Below are 19,943 nucleotides of genomic sequence, written 5' to 3'. Positions count from 1 at the left end.
GAGCTACAGAGCAACTCCGACTTTTGTGTCTGACCTACTTTTAATGATACTGTGGTCGGTTTAGTTACTATTATCGCTGCTGGACGAAGCAGACCAGTTGAAAGCCACACGGTATTCTTGTAACGAACAGGTAATGGAAATTTAGGTAAAACGATATCAAAAAAAGTTGCGTGCTGGAGCGACACATACAGTTGGCTCTTCGTAGATGATCATTGCTGCACAGAATAATTCTTAAGGCACCGACGCCTTCAGGAGTCGTGTTTGGAAGTTTTGCTTGCAGTATATTCCGCTATCTTTTCGTTATGAGTTGGTGTTTCGGATTCCCGGTGTTCTTTTGTTTAGTGCATTTGCCTTTCCCTTGATGCTAAGAAAGCACATGACGAAAGTGAAACACCACCGTCTGTTCATCTGCAGAGCGCGATGAAATTATTCACTCTACATTCATTGCCTTTAATATTCTTTCCATCAGTGGTGGGCGCTGCCTTCAGAAAGCGCTTTTCTTTCTGATTTACATGAAAGTTTGTGTTCCTCGGAGCTGGACTGCTTGGGATTACCTTCACTGCCACCGGCAAGTGGCTCGTTGGTCTAGGGGTATGATTCCTGCTTTTGGGTGCAGGAGGTCCCGGGTTCAAATCCCGGACGAGCCCTACCGTTTTGACCGTGCTGAAGAGTAGGTGGAGCTCACCCACGTTTGTAGCTCTGCAATGAAGAACAGATGCGTGCCGCAGCACGCTGTGTGTGGCCCTACGGTCATGAAGGGACCGTTTGATATGGCAAGAATCTGATACCAGTAAATTACATAGGTCGATTTCTGTAGAAGAGCCGACAGTAATCTTGCATGCAACGGAAAACAAAGGTTGTCTTTGCAGAACGTGTGCACCGTGAGTGGAGACGAAGCTCAATCGTGGAGCAGTCTACCTTCATCTGATTAGCGACAACGTCAACCAAAGAGTGGGATACAAGACTGAGCGTAGTTAAGAGTTTCTCACTATTAGTTACGTTCACACTTCAACAGAGTTGTGACAAGGCGAGTGCAAAGAGATCAGGAAAGCCAGTATGAAGCGAACTTGAAGTAGTCTTGAAGAAATGGATACTAAATTTTGCAGGCCAGAATGGAGCTACGAGCGTTCTGAGTTACTGAATACCGGTGCACTATGGGAGCAAGAGCATTTGACAGTAAAATGAGGCGATATCGGTGTAGCACACGACATTTATTATCCCGCACACGCAGACGTGACGTTATCTCGGAAATGGAATCCGAAAACGGGTTTAAAAAAAGTCGTGCTTCCGCCCGGGATCGAACCGGGGACCTTCTGCGTGTAAAGCAGACGTGATAACCGCTACACCACGGAAACGACGGTTTTGCCGTTGTACTACCTGGAAAACCGTAGCTCCAACAGATTTTTCCTGCGTAAGCAAGGGCATCGGCTACGAGCTCCGTCCGATTCTAGAAGTTGCTATAGTAAAAGACAACGATAAAAACAATCAAACCGCAACAGCCAGGGAGAACGCTGGGTGAGCAGCAGCTCTGCACGGTGATACCAAGAACGGAGGCGATAGTCATGTGCATCGAGAAGGCTCGTTGGTCTAGTCGTATGATTCCTGCTTCGGGTGCAGGAGGTCCCGGGTTCAAATCCCGGACGAGCCCTTGCGTTTTGTGCAAACGTGTGGCGACTACCGGCATGCCGGCGGCTGTTCCGCGCATTTCCTGCCCTCCAGGTAAGCACAAAAACCAAGTAGCCGGTTCTGAAAGAGTTTCACGTATCATTTGAGCCATCTGCAGCCTGGTGGTTGGACGTTTGAAATTGATTTAAATGTTCACAGTAGAGATTGTAGCAAGTGTCTTGTTGAGTGCGACGAAAAAGTGATTACGCCCGGAATCGAAACGGAGACCTTCTGCCTGTTAGGCAGACGTGATAACCGCTACACCACGGAAACTGCTAAGCTCTGAGATCCACATGTGACACAACTTGCAGGACGATCACAACTTTGGCGTAAAAATCACTTTGCGGAAACGCACAATGCAGGTATTTCGCATTCGTACGCAACAATCGACAGCACCCTTGCCTGTCTGAATGCCACCACGAATAAGAGCCCAAGAAGTCGTCGGACAAGCTCGCGGCCGAGTCCTCGGTAGCATCAGCTACTCTTGCTTTCCGTACGAGCTACCGTCAATTCGCGCAGTCGCTATTGCATATGATGTCACCAAAAGCAATCACTTCGTTAGCGGCAAGGAGCCCGGGCCCAGCGGTAGCAGTAGCTCTACATGGAGGCACCAGCAGCCCCGATTGGCCGCCGCTGGCGCGCCGGCGCCCGGACCCGCGACCCCTAATGACGTTGCAGTCGATGTATTTCTTAATATCGCTTTTGGAAGAAGCAAGCCAGGTGTAAATCACACAGTATTTTACTGATGATCTGGAAACGCAAATTTAGAACAAGTAGAACATTATATAAAATTTGTTGTGTGGTCGAGCGGAACCCACCCTTCGCTCTTCCCAGATTATCGTTGCTGCACGGAATGATTGTTAAAGCACCGACGGCTTCAGAGTTCGTCTTCTCCAACGTTTGCTTTTGCAGTACATTCCGCAATCTTTTCGTTATGAGTCGTCTGTTTCGGTTTCCCGATGTAGTTTTGCTCACACCTCCCGACTTCTCTTAACCCCGAGCCACCACTAGCAGAAAATTCCGCACTGCAGTCCGGTCAATCTGCAGAGCTCGATAAGAGCATCGCGGTCGTTCCTGAGCTAATGAAACGGCCGTGTCTGTAGTTATTCCCAGATGTCTCCCACAGAAACGGCCTCCCGGACGCCTGCATTACAGGAGTACGCCCCTACTCCCAGCCGTACAATTGCATTTGAAAGCAGAATAACATGAGCTACAGAGCAACTCCGACTTTTGTGTCTGACCTACTTTTAATGATACTGTGGTCGGTTTAGTTACTATTATCGCTGCTGGACGAAGCAGACCAGTTGAAAGCCACACGGTATTCTTGTAACGAACAGGTAATGGAAATTTAGGTAAAACGATATCAAAAAAAGTTGCGTGCTGGAGCGACACATACAGTTGGCTCTTCGTAGATGATCATTGCTGCACAGAATAATTCTTAAGGCACCGACGCCTTCAGGAGTCGTGTTTGGAAGTTTTGCTTGCAGTATATTCCGCTATCTTTTCGTTATGAGTTGGTGTTTCGGATTCCCGGTGTTCTTTTGTTTAGTGCATTTGCCTTTCCCTTGATGCTAAGAAAGCACATGACGAAAGTGAAACACCACCGTCTGTTCATCTGCAGAGCGCGATGAAATTATTCACTCTACATTCATTGCCTTTAATATTCTTTCCATCAGTGGTGGGCGCTGCCTTCAGAAAGCGCTTTTCTTTCTGATTTACATGAAAGTTTGTGTTCCTCGGAGCTGGACTGCTTGGGATTACCTTCACTGCCACCGGCAAGTGGCTCGTTGGTCTAGGGGTATGATTCCTGCTTTTGGGTGCAGGAGGTCCCGGGTTCAAATCCCGGACGAGCCCTACCGTTTTGACCGTGCTGAAGAGTAGGTGGAGCTCACCCACGTTTGTAGCTCTGCAATGAAGAACAGATGCGTGCCGCAGCACGCTGTGTGTGGCCCTACGGTCATGAAGGGACCGTTTGATATGGCAAGAATCTGATACCAGTAAATTACATAGGTCGATTTCTGTAGAAGAGCCGACAGTAATCTTGCATGCAACGGAAAACAAAGGTTGTCTTTGCAGAACGTGTGCACCGTGAGTGGAGACGAAGCTCAATCGTGGAGCAGTCTACCTTCATCTGATTAGCGACAACGTCAACCAAAGAGTGGGATACAAGACTGAGCGTAGTTAAGAGTTTCTCACTATTAGTTACGTTCACACTTCAACAGAGTTGTGACAAGGCGAGTGCAAAGAGATCAGGAAAGCCAGTATGAAGCGAACTTGAAGTAGTCTTGAAGAAATGGATACTAAATTTTGCAGGCCAGAATGGAGCTACGAGCGTTCTGAGTTACTGAATACCGGTGCACTATGGGAGCAAGAGCATTTGACAGTAAAATGAGGCGATATCGGTGTAGCACACGACATTTATTATCCCGCACACGCAGACGTGACGTTATCTCGGAAATGGAATCCGAAAACGGGTTTAAAAAAAGTCGTGCTTCCGCCCGGGATCGAACCGGGGACCTTCTGCGTGTAAAGCAGACGTGATAACCGCTACACCACGGAAACGACGGTTTTGCCGTTGTACTACCTGGAAAACCGTAGCTCCAACAGATTTTTCCTGCGTAAGCAAGGGCATCGGCTACGAGCTCCGTCCGATTCTAGAAGTTGCTATAGTAAAAGACAACGATAAAAACAATCAAACCGCAACAGCCAGGGAGAACGCTGGGTGAGCAGCAGCTCTGCACGGTGATACCAAGAACGGAGGCGATAGTCATGTGCATCGAGAAGGCTCGTTGGTCTAGTCGTATGATTCCTGCTTCGGGTGCAGGAGGTCCCGGGTTCAAATCCCGGACGAGCCCTTGCGTTTTGTGCAAACGTGTGGCGACTACCGGCATGCCGGCGGCTGTTCCGCGCATTTCCTGCCCTCCAGGTAAGCACAAAAACCAAGTAGCCGGTTCTGAAAGAGTTTCACGTATCATTTGAGCCATCTGCAGCCTGGTGGTTGGACGTTTGAAATTGATTTAAATGTTCACAGTAGAGATTGTAGCAAGTGTCTTGTTGAGTGCGACGAAAAAGTGATTACGCCCGGAATCGAAACGGAGACCTTCTGCCTGTTAGGCAGACGTGATAACCGCTACACCACGGAAACTGCTAAGCTCTGAGATCCACATGTGACACAACTTGCAGGACGATCACAACTTTGGCGTAAAAATCACTTTGCGGAAACGCACAATGCAGTTATTTCGCATTCGTACGCAACAATCGACAGCACCCTTGCCTGTCTGAATGCCACCACGAATAAGAGCCCAAGAAGTCGTCGGACAAGCTCGCGGCCGAGTCCTCGGTAGCATCAGCTACTCTTGCTTTCCGTACGAGCTACCGTCAATTCGCGCAGTCGCTATTGCATATGATGTCACCAAAAGCAATCACTTCGTTAGCGGCAAGGAGCCCGGGCCCAGCGGTAGCTCTACATGGAGGCACCAGCAGCCCCGACAGGCCGCCGCTGGCGCGCCGGCGCCCGGACCCGCGACCCCTAATGACGTTGCAGTCGATGTATTTCTTAATATCGCTTTTGGAAGAAGCAAGCCAGGTGTAAATCACACAGTATTTTACTGATGATCTGGAAACGCAAATTTAGAACAAGTAGAACATTATATAAAATTTGTTGTGTGGTCGAGCGGAACCCACCCTTCGCTCTTCCCAGATTATCGTTGCTGCACGGAATGATTGTTAAAGCACCGACGGCTTCAGAGTTCGTCTTCTCCAACGTTTGCTTTTGCAGTACATTCCGCAATCTTTTCGTTATGAGTCGTCTGTTTCGGTTTCCCGATGTAGATTTGCTCACACCTCCCGACTTCTCTTAACCCCGAGCCACCACTAGCAGAAAATTCCGCACTGCAGTCCGGTCAATCTGCAGAGCTCGATAAGAGCATCGCGGTCGTTCCTGAGCTAATGAAACGGCCGTGTCTGTAGTTGTTCCCAGATGTCTCCCACAGAAACGGCCTCCCGGACGCCTGCATTACAGGAGTACGCCCCTACTCCCAGCCATACAATTGCATGTGAAAGCAGAATAACATGAGCTACAGAGCAACTCCGACTTTTGTGTCTGACCTACTTTTAATGATACTGTGGTCGGTTTAGTTACTACTATCGCTGCTGGACGAAGCAGACCAGTTGAAAGCCACACGGTATTCTTGTAACGAACAGGTAATGGAAATTTAGGTAAAACGATATCAAAAAAAGTTGCGTGGTGGAGCGACACATACAGTTGGCTCTTCGTAGATGATCATTGCTGCACGGAATAATTCTTAAGGCACCGACGCCTTCAGGAGTCGTGTTTGGAAGTTTTGCTTGCAGTATATTCCGCTATCTTTTCGTTATGAGTTGGTGTTTCGGATTCCCGGTGTTCTTTTGTTTAGTGCATTTGCCTTCCCTTGATGCTAAGAAAGCACATGACGAAAGTGAAACACCACCGTCTGTTCATCTGCAGAGCGCGATGAAATTATTTCACTCTACATTCATTGCCTTTAATATTCTTTCCATCAGTGGTGGGCGCTGCCTTCAGAAAGCGCTTTTCTTTCTGATTTACATGAAAGTTTGTGTTCCTCGGAGCTGGACTGCTTGGGATTACCTTCACTGCCACCGGCAAGTGGCTCGTTGGTCTAGTCTGCCTGCAGCGGCGGTGGCGAGCGGTTCGTCGTGCTGTGCTTCGCTCTGCGGCTGGCTTTGTTTACATCCGCTGTGTAAGTCTGTGCGTTTTCGCCGGCGCTTCGCAGTAGTTAGATATTCTGTCAACGTTCGAAAATGCAGTAATGGCTCAACTTAGTAGAAAGGACACTCTGAAATTTACCTTTGATCGACGTTTTGCTCGACCTAAATCTTTCGAAATTGAGGATTGGTTAGAGGAAGTTGTTCAAGTTCCGTTTGAAGATACTGTTGGTTTTCATTTGTCAATTGTGAGTAGTGTGATGTACTTGAAGCTGAAAAACCCTGAGTTATGCGAACGAGTTGTCAATAATACCGGTGGTAAGCTTAAGTTTAAACACAGTGATGGAAATATTGGCGAAGTTACTGTCGATCATGTGGGACTTGGTATTCGAACAATTCGAATTTTTGAGCTACCCTTTGAAGTTCCTACAGATGCGATCAATCTTGTTATTGCACCCTTTGGGAAGGTCCTCAGTAATTTTGCAGAAAAATGGTCCGGTGCTCACAAATATCCGGTTTTGAACGGTGTCAGGCAGTTGAAGGTGGACTTATTACGACATATTCCGTCTTACATTAACGTTTGCGGTTATCGAGGTATCGTCATTTATGATGGTCAACCACGAACGTGTGCAGCTTGCAATTCTCCAGGTCATATTCGTTCTGAATGTATTCAAAGACGTGTTGTGCAGCTGCCGACAGGTGAACCGGTGAAGTCCGCGGAGATGACTATTTTGTCCACCACTTACGCTTCGGTGGCTCGCGACCAACCGACCGACCAACTGCCCATGGATACCGAAGTAGACATTCGCCCCCAACCAACCCTTCCTCCAACGGCCGAGCAACTTGTTGACATTTCTGAGCGACAAGAGCAACACCTGAGTGTGAGTGACGTGGTTGATTCCGTAGCGCAGTCCCCGACTCTGTCAACAGAACAAAATTCCACCTCCTCAGAGACGCAGGTCAGGACTGTGACTGCTGAATGTCGTTCCCCACAACCCCACCATGAAATCTCGGATTCCGATGAGCGTTGTCCACCTGCTAAATCCCCGCGGAAGAACAAGAAACGCAGAATCGCCCGCCAGGGTGCGGAAGAGGCGGCGGCGTCGTTGCGGGGAAAGGTGCAGCAAATCATGGACAAAGTCAGTGCAAAATCACCAGAATCCTCCCGACAACAGGCGCTACCTTCTGCACACCTGCGGGATGAAGATCGTGCAATCACGCTAACTGAGCCCTCTCGCGATGCTACCGGCCAGGTGTCTCCCATGTGCAGTGACGATGTTGATCATTGTTTAAAAGAACAACGACAACATCATCCTCTTGCGTCCAAGAACCCCAGCACTATAGACTGGGCGGCGGAACCAGAGGTCGAACACATGGACGCTGATGCAACTGATATTCCAGTCACTTCCCGATTTCCCGAACAGCCTTCTACGGCAGTAGAACCGGCACATGATGATAAGTTACTGGATCCACGGCAGGCAAACAAAGAAGAGGACTCTGACTTCTTTTAAAACGGCGCCGATTCCTTCTTACTCTCGTAAGAGCGTGAATGACTGATCAGCAGGCGTATAAAATTGGTACATTAAATATAAATAAAATCCGCAGTTCCCTCAAACTCGACAACATCGTAGACCTCTTATACGCCGCCGACATTGATATCCTCTTGCTTCAGGAGGTCGCCGACATTGCTTTGAACCACATTCCCGGTTATAATGTGACGGCCAATCCGGGACACGGTTCCGATTTAGGCACCGCTATTCTCACGAAAGAAGGAATTATCGTCCAGAATGTAGAACGACTCATAAGTTGCAGGGGAATTGGCGTGACTATCAATAATGTTAGACTCCTAAATCTGTATGCACCATCCGGCTCAACTAATAGGCGACGCCGAGCGGACTTTTTCAAGGAAGAAATACTTCCGCTTTTTGCAACACAATATGACCACCTAATATTGGCGGGAGATTTTAACTGTGTACTTAACGCCAAAGATCAGACGCCGCATTTAAATAAATCGATTGAATTAGAACAGATCGTCAAGGATTTACGTTTAGTCGATACGTGGGAGCACAAGTTTGGTACAACACCTGGTTTTACTCACGTCACGAATCATTCAGCGAGTAGATTGGACCGCATTTACGTATCGGACACTCTCAGACAGCGAATTTTACAAACTGAGGTCTGGCCAACCAGTTTCTCCGACCATGCGGCTTATATTTGCACGCTGAATTTGGGGAAACAGGAAACCTACCGAGGCAAAGGACTATGGAAACTAAATGTTGCACATTTAGACGATCCTGAATGCAGAGAAGCCTTCACTCGAGCGTGGAATGAAAGTGAAGCCAAATTCAGTACGTACGGCTCGGCATTGCAATGGTGGCTCGAATGCGCTAAACCGAAAATTCGCAAATCCATGATACAATATTCCCGGAATAAGAACTGGTGGTTTAAGAGAACGATGGAGTTTTATTATCAATGTCTTCGAGACTTATATACTCTTGATGCCACTGTGATTGACAACTACCCCCGCATTAAAAGACTGCAAGCAAAAATATTACTTTTGAAACGAAAACAGATGGAAGGTTACAAAATTAGAGGTCGGGTTTCGACTATGGCAAAAGGCGAACAGCCATCCATTTATCACCTGATACGTGAAACTAAACGAGCACGGACAAAGATCTTAACTGAACTACAATCCGAAGACGGCACGATTCTAACTCGGCAACACGATATCAGAGACGCCGTTCAAACTTATTACACTGACTTGATGTCCAATAAACCTACCGACGACGAAGCCCTTGCAGAGTTCCGGAGCAGCTTAACGCACAGGCTTCGCCCTGCGGATGTAGCCGAACTCGTCACCGATGTAACGGAAGATGAACTGGAAGATGTGGTGTTCCACAGTCCAAAAAACAAATCTCCCGGATGTGACGGTCTCCCGGTGGAACTTTATCAAGTCTTCTGGCCACAACTGAAGACAAAGCTGACGGTGCTCTGCAACGAACTTCTCCAACCGGACATGCCCATTCCTCCGCCATTCAGTGAAGGACTTGTGGTCTTACTCCCGAAACGGACGAGCAATAACACCGTCGCAACTTTGCGACCCATTACGTTGCTCAACAGCGACTACAAAATTTTTGCTCGCATTCTCGCAACGAGAATGAAAACTGTGATGCATACCGTCATTGGATCACATCAAACGAGTGTTGGAAAGGACAGAGCTATATATCAGACATTATCAGACTATCGAGATGTGATTTCTGTTGCGGACGCTTGCAAAATCCGATGTGCTATCGTAACTTTAGATTTCGCACAGGCTTTCGACAGAGTGAACCATCCTTACCTTTTCCAGATAATGCAGACTCTGGGTTTTCCTCCGCAGTTCATCAGCATCATACAGAAATTGTTACGGAATAGTACATCCAAACTTGTCGTTAACGGTCAGCCAAGTCGCGCCGTCCCGATAAACAGTTCTGTTAGGCAAGGCTGCCCTATGTCGATGGCGCTGTTTGCCATTGCGATCGAACCGCTGCTAGTCACCTTGACGGAACGTTTACAAGGACTCCACATACACGGGCAGAAGATAGTGTGCCGAGCTTACGCTGATGATGTTACCTTCCTAGCTATGAATGTCAATGAGGTCGAGAGGGGTCTCCTGATCATCTCACAATATGAAAAGGCATCTGGTGCGAAACTGCATTGGACGAAATCAGGGATCATGAACGTTGGGCAAGGCATAGGCGCGATCGGTCATGGCCAGCTTAAAGAGATCACTAGGATGACGTGTCTCGGTGTCGATTTTCGGAACACCATCCGCCACACCATTGCCGCCAATTATAAGCAATTGCTCAACAAAATTCGTGCTTGTGCGAAGTTACATAGCGTCAGGAAATTGGACGAGCTTCAAAAGGTTGAATTGGCCAATATTTATATCACTGCCAAAATCAATTATGTGGCTCAAGTTTTGCCCATCCCCACCGATATAGCCAAATGCATGCTGTCCGCGCTTGGACACTTTGTATGTCGTGGCCAGATCTTTAAAGTTCGATATGACACCTTGACACTCCCAACGCGAGATGGCGGACTCAGTCTCACCGATGTACACAAAAAAGCGAAAGCTCTTTATTTCTGCAAAACTTACAAGCTATGGAAACAGTCACCGACCAGTCTGACCGCTCTTGTCCTGAATGAAATCGCACCGACTGATCTTCAACCGCCAATTGATGTGCACCATATACCGACTGCGCTCTACCACTTCAAGAGTTTTCTCCTAGAGTATAGTTATGTCCATACAACAGTCTCTGAAAAGAATTTGACGACAGTTAAGGCAATCTACAACTCCTTTGTGGCAACTAAATCACGGAATGTTATCGAACAAAAATTTCCAAACTACAACTGGGACGCGACGTGGCAAAACATCCACAGCCCCTACTTACCTTCGCAAGTAAAGGCGACGTGGTACGCTGCCGTCAATAGAAAAATCCCGACGCAGTCCAGGCTTCATGCAATTCATTTGCAGGACTCGCCAATGTGTGTCACGTGTAATCTCATAGACAGCGAAGAACACCGTTTCGTCTGTGGTACCACGAAAGATATATGGGGTTACGCCCGACAGAAACTGTCGAGCATCAAGAGGACCTCACCATCTGCGATAACGCCAGCTGACTTTCTCAACCCTGAAGCAATCCCATTTCCCAGGACAAAGCGGAATGCTGTCAACTGGATAATAGGTCACACAGTGCACTATATTTTTAGTACTGGCGATAAGAACAAAGACGATTTCGTTCTATACCTGACCCTGCAGCACAGCATGATCGCACGCGAACGTAACTACAAGGCGACCTTTGCCAACTTTTTAAGCAAGACCATTGTGTGATATGCGATTCGACACTCGACCCGTCAGTCTTGCCATGACGGGGAACGTAATATTTAAAGAACGCCCGAAACTATACCACGAGACATGAATGCATGTTTAACCTTCTTTCGAAGTAAGGCGAAACCGACTATTCGCTACATCATTGAGGAGCAGCAGAGGACAATAACAGACGAAAGATGTGAAGACAACACTAGAGAAAAAAACAAACACTTTTCGTTTTCTTATATTTTGCACCAACAAAGGAGAAGATTCCTTTTTAATCACTTATTTCTTATTTATTTATTTATTAATCCTAACCAGAAAAGGTACTTTAGTTCGACACTGCTTAACATAGTTGATAGTGTCATCATTTTTTTTTTTTTTTGCCGTTAACGCCTCACTCACCTAGAAGAAATGGATTGAGTTCTGGTGGAAGAATGGATCCCTTCTGGAAGATCCTCATAAAAAAAAAAAAAAAAAGAGGAAAAAAAAAAAGTGGTTCAAACAAAATTATAAATAAAAAATAAAAAAATTAAAAAAATTTCACATATACAAATGGGTGACTGGTATGGGGGCGACATCGAGGCCAGGCCTCAGGATTCTTGACCCCTGCCCTCTTTGCCGCCGCCTGCCTGCCACTACTTCATTAAAAAAAAAAAAAAAAAAAAAAAAAAAAAAAAAAAAAAAAAAAAAAAAAAAAAAAAAAAAAAAAAAAGTGGATAAAAAAAAAAAAAAAAAAAAAAAAAAAAAAAAAAAAAAAAAGTGGTTAAGGCGTTGGACTGCTAATCCAATGTGCTCTGCACGCGTGATAAAAAAAAAAAAAAAAAAAAAAAAAAAAAAAAAAAAAAAAAAAAAAAAAAAAAAAAGTGGCTAGGATACCTGGCTTTCACCCAGGAGGCCCGGGTTCGATTCCCGGTACCGGAACGGAATTTTTTCCACACTACTCGTGACAAGTTTGAGCTGTCCGAGCTGCCGTTTCCCGTCCTGCTCGCAATATAGCTACTGTTTCGTGACAGTCAGCAGAATATAGACGAGGGAAGCAGACACACGACGGCCATAGAAATGGTGTATGGCTTCATGCCACACGGTTCCAGCGTAGGCCTGAGCAACTGCATCTGTCGAGGCCCGTTAGCTCAGTTGGTTCGCAGTCTGCCTGCAGCGGCGGTGGCGAGCGGTTCGTCGTGCTGTGCTTCGCTCTGCGGCTGGCTTTGTTTACATCCGCTGTGTAAGTCTGTGCATTTTCGCCGGCGCTTCGCAGTAGTTAGATATTCTGTCAACGTTCGAAAATGCAGTAATGGCTCAACTTAGTAGAAAGGACACTCTGAAATTTACCTTTGATCGACGTTTTGCTCGACCTAAATCTTTCGAAATTGAGGATTGGTTAGAGGAAGTTGTTCAAGTTCCGTTTGAAGATACTGTTGGTTTTCACTTGTCAATTGTGAGTAGTGTGATGTACTTGTAGCTGAAAAAAAAAAAAAAAAAAAAAAAAAAAAAAAGTTGGTCTAGGGGTATGATTCCTGCTTTGGGTGCAGGAGGTCCCGGGTTCAAATCCCGGACGAGCCCTACCGTTTTGACCGTGCTGAAGAGTAGGTGGAGCTCACCCACGTTTGTAGCTCTGCAATGAAGAACAAATGCGTGCCGCAGCACGCTGTGTGTGGCCCTACGGTCATGAAGGGACCGTTTGATATGGCAAGAATCTGATACCAGTAAATTACATAGGTCGATTTCTGTAGAAGAGCCGACAGTAATCTTGCATGCAACGGAAAACAAAGGTTGTCTTTGCAGAACGTGTGCACCGTGAGTGGAGACGAAGCTCAATCGTGGAGCAGTCTACCTTCATCTGATTAGCGACAACGTCAACCAAAGAGTGGGATACAAGACTGAGCGTAGTTAAGAGTTTCTCACTATTAGTTACGTTCACACTTCAACAGAGTTGTGACAAGGCGAGTGCAAAGAGATCAGGAAAGCCAGTATGAAGCGAACTTGAAGTAGTCTTGAAGAAATGGATACTAAATTTTGCAGGCCAGAATGGAGCTACGAGCGTTCTGAGTTACTGAATACCGGTGCACTATGGGAGCAAGAGCATTTGACAGTAAAATGAGGCGATATCGGTGTAGCACACGACATTTATTATCCCGCACACGCAGACGTGACGTTATCTCGGAAATGGAATCCGAAAACGGGTTTAAAAATAGTCGTGCTTCCGCCCGGGATCGAACCGGGGACCTTCTGCGTGTAAAGCAGACGTGATAACCGCTACACCACGGAAACGACGGTTTTGCCGTTGTACTACCTGGAAAACCGTAGCTCCAACAGATTTTTCCTGCGTAAGCAAGGGCATCGGCTACGAGCTCCGTCCGATTCTAGAAGTTGCTATAGTAAAAGACAACTATAAAAACAATCAAACCGCAACAGCCAGGGAGAACGCTGGGTGAGCAGCAGCTCTGCACGGTGATACCAAGAACGGAGGCGATAGTCACGTGCATCGAGAAGGCTCGTTGGTGTAGGGGTATGATTCCTGCTTCGGATGCAGGAGGTCCCGGGTTCAAATCCCGGACGAGCCCTTGCGTTTTGTGCAAACGTGTGGCGACTACCGGCATGCCGGCGGCTGTTCCGCGCATTTCCTGCCCTCCAGGTAAGCACAAAAACCAAGTAGCCGGTTCTGAAAGAGTTTCACGTATCATTTGAGCCATCTGCAGCCTGGTGGTTGGACGTTTGAAATTGATTTAAATGTTCACAGTAGAGATTGTAGCAAGTGTCTTGTTGAGTGCGACGAAAAAGTGATTACGCCCGGAATCGAAACGGAGACCTTCTGCCTGTTAGGCAGACGTGATAACCGCTACACCACGGAAACTGCTAAGCTCTGAGATCCACATGTGACACAACTTGCAGGACGATCACAACTTTGGCGTAAAAATCACTTTGCGGAAACGCACAATGCAGGTATTTCGCATTCGTACGCAACAATCGACAGCACCCTTGCCTGTCTGAATGCCACCACGAATAAGAGCCCAAGAAGTCGTCGGACAAGCTCGCGGCCGAGTCCTCGGTAGCATCAGCTACTCTTGCTTTCCGTACGCGCTACCGTCAATTCGCGCAGTCGCTATTGCATATGATGTCAGCAAAAGCAATCACTTCGTTAGCGGCAAGGAGCCCGGGCCCAGCGGTAGCTCTACATGGAGGCACCAGCAGCCCCGACAGGCCGCCGCTGGCGCGCCGGCGCCCGGACTCGCGACCCCTAATGACGTTGCAGTCGATGTATTTCTTAATATCGCTTTTGGTAGAAGCAAGCCAGGTGTAAATCACACAGTATTTTACTGATGATCTGGAAACGCAAATTTAGAACAAGTAGAACATTATATAAAATTTGTTGTGTGGTCGAGCGGAACCCACCCTTCGCTCTTCCCAGATTATCGTTGCTGCACGGAATGATTGTTAAAGCACCGACGGCTTCAGAGTTCGTCTTCTCCAACGTTTGCTTTTGCAGTACATTCCGCAATCTTTTCGTTACGAGTCGTCTGTTTCGGTTTCCCGATGTAGTTTTGCTCACACCTCCCGACTTCGCTTAACCCCGAGCCACCACTAGCAGAAAATTCCGCACTGCAGTCCGGTCAATCTGCAGAGCTCGATAAGAGCATCGCGGTCGTTCCTGAGCTAATGAAACGGCCGTGTCTGTAGTTGTTCCCAGATGTCTCCCACAGAAACGGCCTCCCGGACGCCTGCATTACAGGAGTACGCCCCTACTCCCAGCCATACAATTGCATTTGAAAGCAGAATAACATGAGCTACAGAGCAACTCCGACTTTTGTGTCTGACCTACTTTTAATGATACTGTGGTCGGTTTAGTTACTACTATCGCTGCTGGACGAAGCAGACCAGTTGAAAGCCACACGGTATTCTTGTAACGAACAGGTAATGGAAATTTAGGTAAAACGATATCAAAAAAAGTTGCGTGGTGGAGCGACACATACAGTTGGCTCTTCGTAGATGATCATTGCTGCACGGAATAATTCTTAAGGCACCGACGCCTTCAGGAGTCGTGTTTGGAAGTTTTGCTTGCAGTATATTCCGCTATCTTTTCGTTATGAGTTGGTGTTTCGGATTCCCGGTGTTCTTTTGTTTAGTGCATTTGCCTTCCCTTGATGCTAAGAAAGCACATGACGAAAGTGAAACACCACCGTCTGTTCATCTGCAGAGCGCGATGAAATTATTCACTCTACATTCATTGCCTTTAATATTCTTTCCATCAGTGGTGGGCGCTGCCTTCAGAAAGCGCTTTTCTTTCTGATTTACATGAAAGTTTGTGTTCCTCGGAGCTGGACTGCTTGGGATCACCTTCACTGCCAGCGGCAAGTGGCTCGTTGGTCTAGGGGTATGATTCCTGCTTTGGGTGCAGGAGGTCCCGGGTTCAAATCCCGGACGAGCCCTACCGTTTTGACCGTGCTGAAGAGTAGGTGGAGCTCACCCACGTTTGTAGCTCTGCAATGAAGAACAGATGCGTGCCGCAGCACGCTGTGTGTGGCCCTACGGTCATGAAGGGACCGTTTGATATGGCAAGAATCTGATACCAGTAAATTACATAGGTCGATTTCTGTAGAAGAGCCGACAGTAATCTTGCATGCAACGGAAAACAAAGGTTGTCTTTGCAGAACGTGTGCACCGTGAGTGGAGACGAAGCTCAATCGTGGAGCAGTCTACCTTCATCTGATTAGCGACAACGTCAACCAAAGAGTGGGATACAAGACTGAGCGTAGTTAAGAGTTTCTCACTATTAGTTACGTTCACACTTCAACAGAGTTGTGACAAGGCGAGTGCAAAGAAATCAGGAAAGCCAGTATGAAGCGAACTTGAAGTAGTCTTGAAGAAATGGATACTAAATTTTGCAGGCCAGAATGGAGCTACGAGCGTTCTGAGTTACTGAATACCGGTGCACTATGGGAGCAAGAGCATTTGACAGTAAAATGAGGCGATATCGGTGTGGCACACGACATTTATTATCCCGCACACGCAGACGTGACGTTATCTCGGAAATGGAATCCGAAAACGGGTTTAAAAAAAGTCGTGCTTCCGCCCGGGATCGAACCGGGGACCTTCTGCGTGTAAAGCAGACGTGATAACCGCTACACCACGGAAACGACGGTTTTGCCGTTGTACTACCTGGAAAACCGTAGCTCCAACAGATTTTTCCTGCGTAAGCAAGGGCATCGGCTACGAGCTCCGTCCGATTCTAGAAGTTGCTATAGTAAAAGACAACGATAAAAACAATCAAACCGCAACAGCCAGGGAGAACGCTGGGTGAGCAGCAGCTCTGCACGGTGATACCAAGAACGGAGGCGATAGTCATGTGCATCGAGAAGGCTCGTTGGTCTAGGGGTATGATTAATGCTTCGGGTGCAGGAGGTCCCGGGTTCAAATCCCGGACGAGCCCTTGCGTTTTGTGCAAACGTGTGGCGACTACCGGCATGCCGGCGGCTGTTCCGCGCATTTCCTGCCCTCCAGGTAAGCACAAAAACCAAGTAGCCGGTTCTGAAAGAGTTTCACGTATCATTTGAGCCATCTGCAGCCTGGTGGTTGGACGTTTGAAATTGATTTAAATGTTCACAGTAGAGATTGTAGCAAGTGTCTTGTTGAGTGCGACGAAAAAGTGATTACGCCCGGAATCGAAACGGAGACCTTCTGCCTGTTAGGCAGACGTGATAACCGCTACACCACGGAAACTGCTAAGCTCTGAGATCCACATGTGACACAACTTGCAGGACGATCACAACTTTGGCGTAAAAATCACTTTGCGGAAACGCACAATGCAGGTATTTCGCATTCGTACGCAACAATCGACAGCACCCTTGCCTGTCTGAATGCCACCACGAATAAGAGCCCAAGAAGTCGTCGGACAAGCTCGCGGCCGAGTCCTCGGTAGCATCAGCTACTCTTGCTTTCCGTACGAGCTACCGTCAATTCGCGCAGTCGCTATTGCATATGATGTCACCAAAAGCAATCACTTCGTTAGCGGCAAGGAGCCCGGGCCCAGCGGTAGCAGTAGCTCTACATGGAGGCACCAGCAGCCCCGACAGGCCGCCGCTGGCGCGCCGGCGCCCGGACCCGCGACCCCTAATGACGTTGCAGTCGATGTATTTCTTAATATCGCTTTTGGAAGAAGCAAGCCAGGTGTAAATCACACAGTATTTTACTGATGATCTGGAAACGCAAATTTAGAACAAGTAGAACATTATATAAAATTTGTTGTGTGGTCGAGCGGAACCCACCCTTCGCTCTTCCCAGATTATCGTTGCTGCACGGAATGATTGTTAAAGCACCGACGGCTTCAGAGTTCGTCTTCTCCAACGTTTGCTTTTGCAGTACATTCCGCAATCTTTTCGTTATGAGTCGTCTGTTTCGGTTTCCCGATGTAGATTTGCTCACACCTCCCGACTTCTCTTAACCCCGAGCCACCACTAGCAGAAAATTCCGCACTGCAGTCCGGTCAATCTGCAGAGCTCGATAAGAGCATCGCGGTCGTTCCTGAGCTAATGAAACGGCCGTGTCTGTAGTTGTTCCCAGATGTCTCCCACAGAAACGGCCTCCCGGACGCCTGCATTACAGGAGTACGCCCCTACTCCCAGCCATACAATTGCATTTGAAAGCAGAATAACATGAGCTACAGAGCAACTCCGACTTTTGTGTCTGACCTACTGTGGGGCGGCGAAGAAGTTGTCGAATGAGTTTTCCCGGCCGATGCACCATATGTGGGGCGGCGAAGAAGTCGTCGAATGAGTTGTTTGAATGTTCATTTCACGTAACAGACTATTGCCGATGCAACATATGTGGGACGGCGAAGATGTCGTTTAATGTTGAACGAAAGTTGAACATTGCCACCTTAAATCACGCGAGCCTGGCAACTAATTTGGTGGCCAGTCAGAAAGCGAAGGGAAACTTACTGACCTTAGTTCCCAGTCTGCACGGCCACATTCCTGTACAGCCCAGCTAAACGAAAAATATCCATAGTTCTTCACGGGATTAGGGCTGCTTCAATAAAATTTAAAGTTCCAAACAAGATTTTATTATCTTAAAGGCTCACACAAATTACGCGAAACTTCTGAAAATGCTAAAGACATTAAATATTGTTAATTCAGCCAATCGTTTAATAGTTCAGAGGCGACTTCTACAGCAAGTTCCTCCCGAATAGTTCATTACTCTAACTAACGGTGCTCTATTAATAGTTCGCAATAATGTTAAAAAAAAAGATTAATGCTCGCCTTAAAAGTGGAGTTAGTCACCACTTGCCACGCGGAATTATACTTCACACGGACGGCACAATAACAGTTTGTTACCGAAGTCTAAACGATCCAGGACGGTGTACAGTCCTCGCGATTTTCAATGTCCGTTTACATTGCTAAGTACGCGCATGTCACAGCCCGCTATGACGTCACCCGAGGCGAGGCGCGATCGGACGTTAAGCTCGCGTGGACTAGGCGTTGGTCTAATGCGGAGTGAGCTTACTACTGCCTCTGCCGCTCTTTTTATATAGCTCCGGCGCGTACCGCCAAGAGAGCATCTGTTCTTTCCATTCCTATGCAGATGCCTGCAGCGTCCAAATGATCGCTATCTCAGGCACATAATCTTAAATATCACATTTAATAATAGCTTTACAAACTTCTCAATTTTTGTATACATACATCTGAGCAGTACAGAAGCACGTAGAAAATCTCAGCCCGCTAAAATTAAAATTTTACTCTCTAGAATTTTTACAATGGAACTAACGGTAGATTGTTACCTCTGAACCATAGCTTTATCAAGACTTGTATCAGCTGTTAATTATGCTACAAGACTAAAACTTGGTGTGGCTTTGTTAATTGTCCTATCTGATCATTGGTCTTAAAGAATTTGTTTTATCATTAAAATTTAAAGTACTTAATCTATAATGCTTATGTACATTTTACTCACAAAAGTAGTTTTTACTAAATTACTAAAAAACTAGAAGAGGTAACTGATTGTGGTATTTCCATTATTATTATTAGGGTGAACTGAAGCATCCTACCAATTTTCAATATTGTAGCTCTATTATTTCGCGCCTCTGATTTTTCCGAAAAACGCGGATTCTGGAGTCAATTTTAGTTTTATGGTTTTGGAAACCAGCACCACTCATTAATGACTTCTTACTGCACCTTCTCACCAAATTTTGGCTTCCTAGCGTCATTATTTAGCGCCTCCTATTTTTCTTTCAAAAAGTGAATTTTACGTAAACTACTAATTTTATAACATTAAGATTTGTTACCTGAAACATTATTACATAGAACTATACTTTAACAAAGTTTTACACACAAATCTTAATTTTTACTTTTATGTTAAATGTGGTGCAATACTATATGCAGGCGCGTTACGATGACGTAACGCTACTAGCAGTGAACTAGGGTAAGTCCCGTGCACTCGCTCGCCTCTGTATCTTATACATGATACAGCGCTTGCTTTGCTTCATCACCCCCTTTTTAATTTTCGTGAAAATCTATTTTTGAACAAAATTAAATTTCTAAAAGAACAAACAAGCGATGGATTACTTTAGTATACCTCTTTCAACTTAATTTGCTTCTTCTTAGGAAATTCCTTATTACTACATACACAAAATAACCATACTCATATACACATAGAAAACCTAGTACAGAAGACATTCACAAATTATTTACATACATTTACATGGAAATATAAATTTTTCAATGGTTACAAAATA

The 19,943-nt window shown here is 46.5% G+C and overlaps 11 non-coding genes across 11 annotated transcripts; 7 read left to right on the top strand and 4 right to left on the bottom strand.

Moving 5' to 3' along the window:
- Positions 1 to 574: 574 nt before the first annotated feature.
- Positions 575 to 647, top strand: Trnaq-uug (transfer RNA glutamine (anticodon UUG)). The gene has a single exon. It is a non-coding gene; the product is annotated as a tRNA-Gln (tRNA).
- A 635-nt stretch (positions 648 to 1,282) lies between these two features.
- Trnav-uac (transfer RNA valine (anticodon UAC)) lies at positions 1,283 to 1,355 on the bottom strand. Its single transcript has one exon. It is a non-coding gene; the product is annotated as a tRNA-Val (tRNA).
- A 221-nt stretch (positions 1,356 to 1,576) lies between these two features.
- On the top strand, positions 1,577 to 1,648 carry Trnap-cgg (transfer RNA proline (anticodon CGG)). Its single transcript has one exon. It is a non-coding gene; the product is annotated as a tRNA-Pro (tRNA).
- Positions 1,649 to 3,446: 1,798 nt separating this feature from the next.
- On the top strand, positions 3,447 to 3,519 carry Trnaq-uug (transfer RNA glutamine (anticodon UUG)). The gene has a single exon. It is a non-coding gene; the product is annotated as a tRNA-Gln (tRNA).
- A 635-nt stretch (positions 3,520 to 4,154) lies between these two features.
- Trnav-uac (transfer RNA valine (anticodon UAC)) lies at positions 4,155 to 4,227 on the bottom strand. The gene has a single exon. It is a non-coding gene; the product is annotated as a tRNA-Val (tRNA).
- A 221-nt stretch (positions 4,228 to 4,448) lies between these two features.
- Trnap-cgg (transfer RNA proline (anticodon CGG)) lies at positions 4,449 to 4,520 on the top strand. Its single transcript has one exon. It is a non-coding gene; the product is annotated as a tRNA-Pro (tRNA).
- Positions 4,521 to 13,419: 8,899 nt separating this feature from the next.
- Trnav-uac (transfer RNA valine (anticodon UAC)) lies at positions 13,420 to 13,492 on the bottom strand. Its single transcript has one exon. It is a non-coding gene; the product is annotated as a tRNA-Val (tRNA).
- Positions 13,493 to 13,713: 221 nt separating this feature from the next.
- On the top strand, positions 13,714 to 13,785 carry Trnap-cgg (transfer RNA proline (anticodon CGG)). The gene has a single exon. It is a non-coding gene; the product is annotated as a tRNA-Pro (tRNA).
- Positions 13,786 to 15,576: 1,791 nt separating this feature from the next.
- Trnap-ugg (transfer RNA proline (anticodon UGG)) lies at positions 15,577 to 15,648 on the top strand. The gene has a single exon. It is a non-coding gene; the product is annotated as a tRNA-Pro (tRNA).
- A 635-nt stretch (positions 15,649 to 16,283) lies between these two features.
- Positions 16,284 to 16,356, bottom strand: Trnav-uac (transfer RNA valine (anticodon UAC)). Its single transcript has one exon. It is a non-coding gene; the product is annotated as a tRNA-Val (tRNA).
- Positions 16,357 to 16,577: 221 nt separating this feature from the next.
- On the top strand, positions 16,578 to 16,649 carry Trnap-cgg (transfer RNA proline (anticodon CGG)). Its single transcript has one exon. It is a non-coding gene; the product is annotated as a tRNA-Pro (tRNA).
- The last annotated feature ends 3,294 nt before the right edge of the window (positions 16,650 to 19,943 follow it).

This window comes from Schistocerca gregaria, chromosome 2, assembly GCF_023897955.1.
Source record: "Schistocerca gregaria isolate iqSchGreg1 chromosome 2, iqSchGreg1.2, whole genome shotgun sequence".
Classification (NCBI taxonomy): Eukaryota; Metazoa; Arthropoda; class Insecta; order Orthoptera; family Acrididae; genus Schistocerca; species Schistocerca gregaria.
Note: the sequence above shows the minus strand (reverse complement) of the source record. Positions and strands in the feature narration are given on the sequence as shown.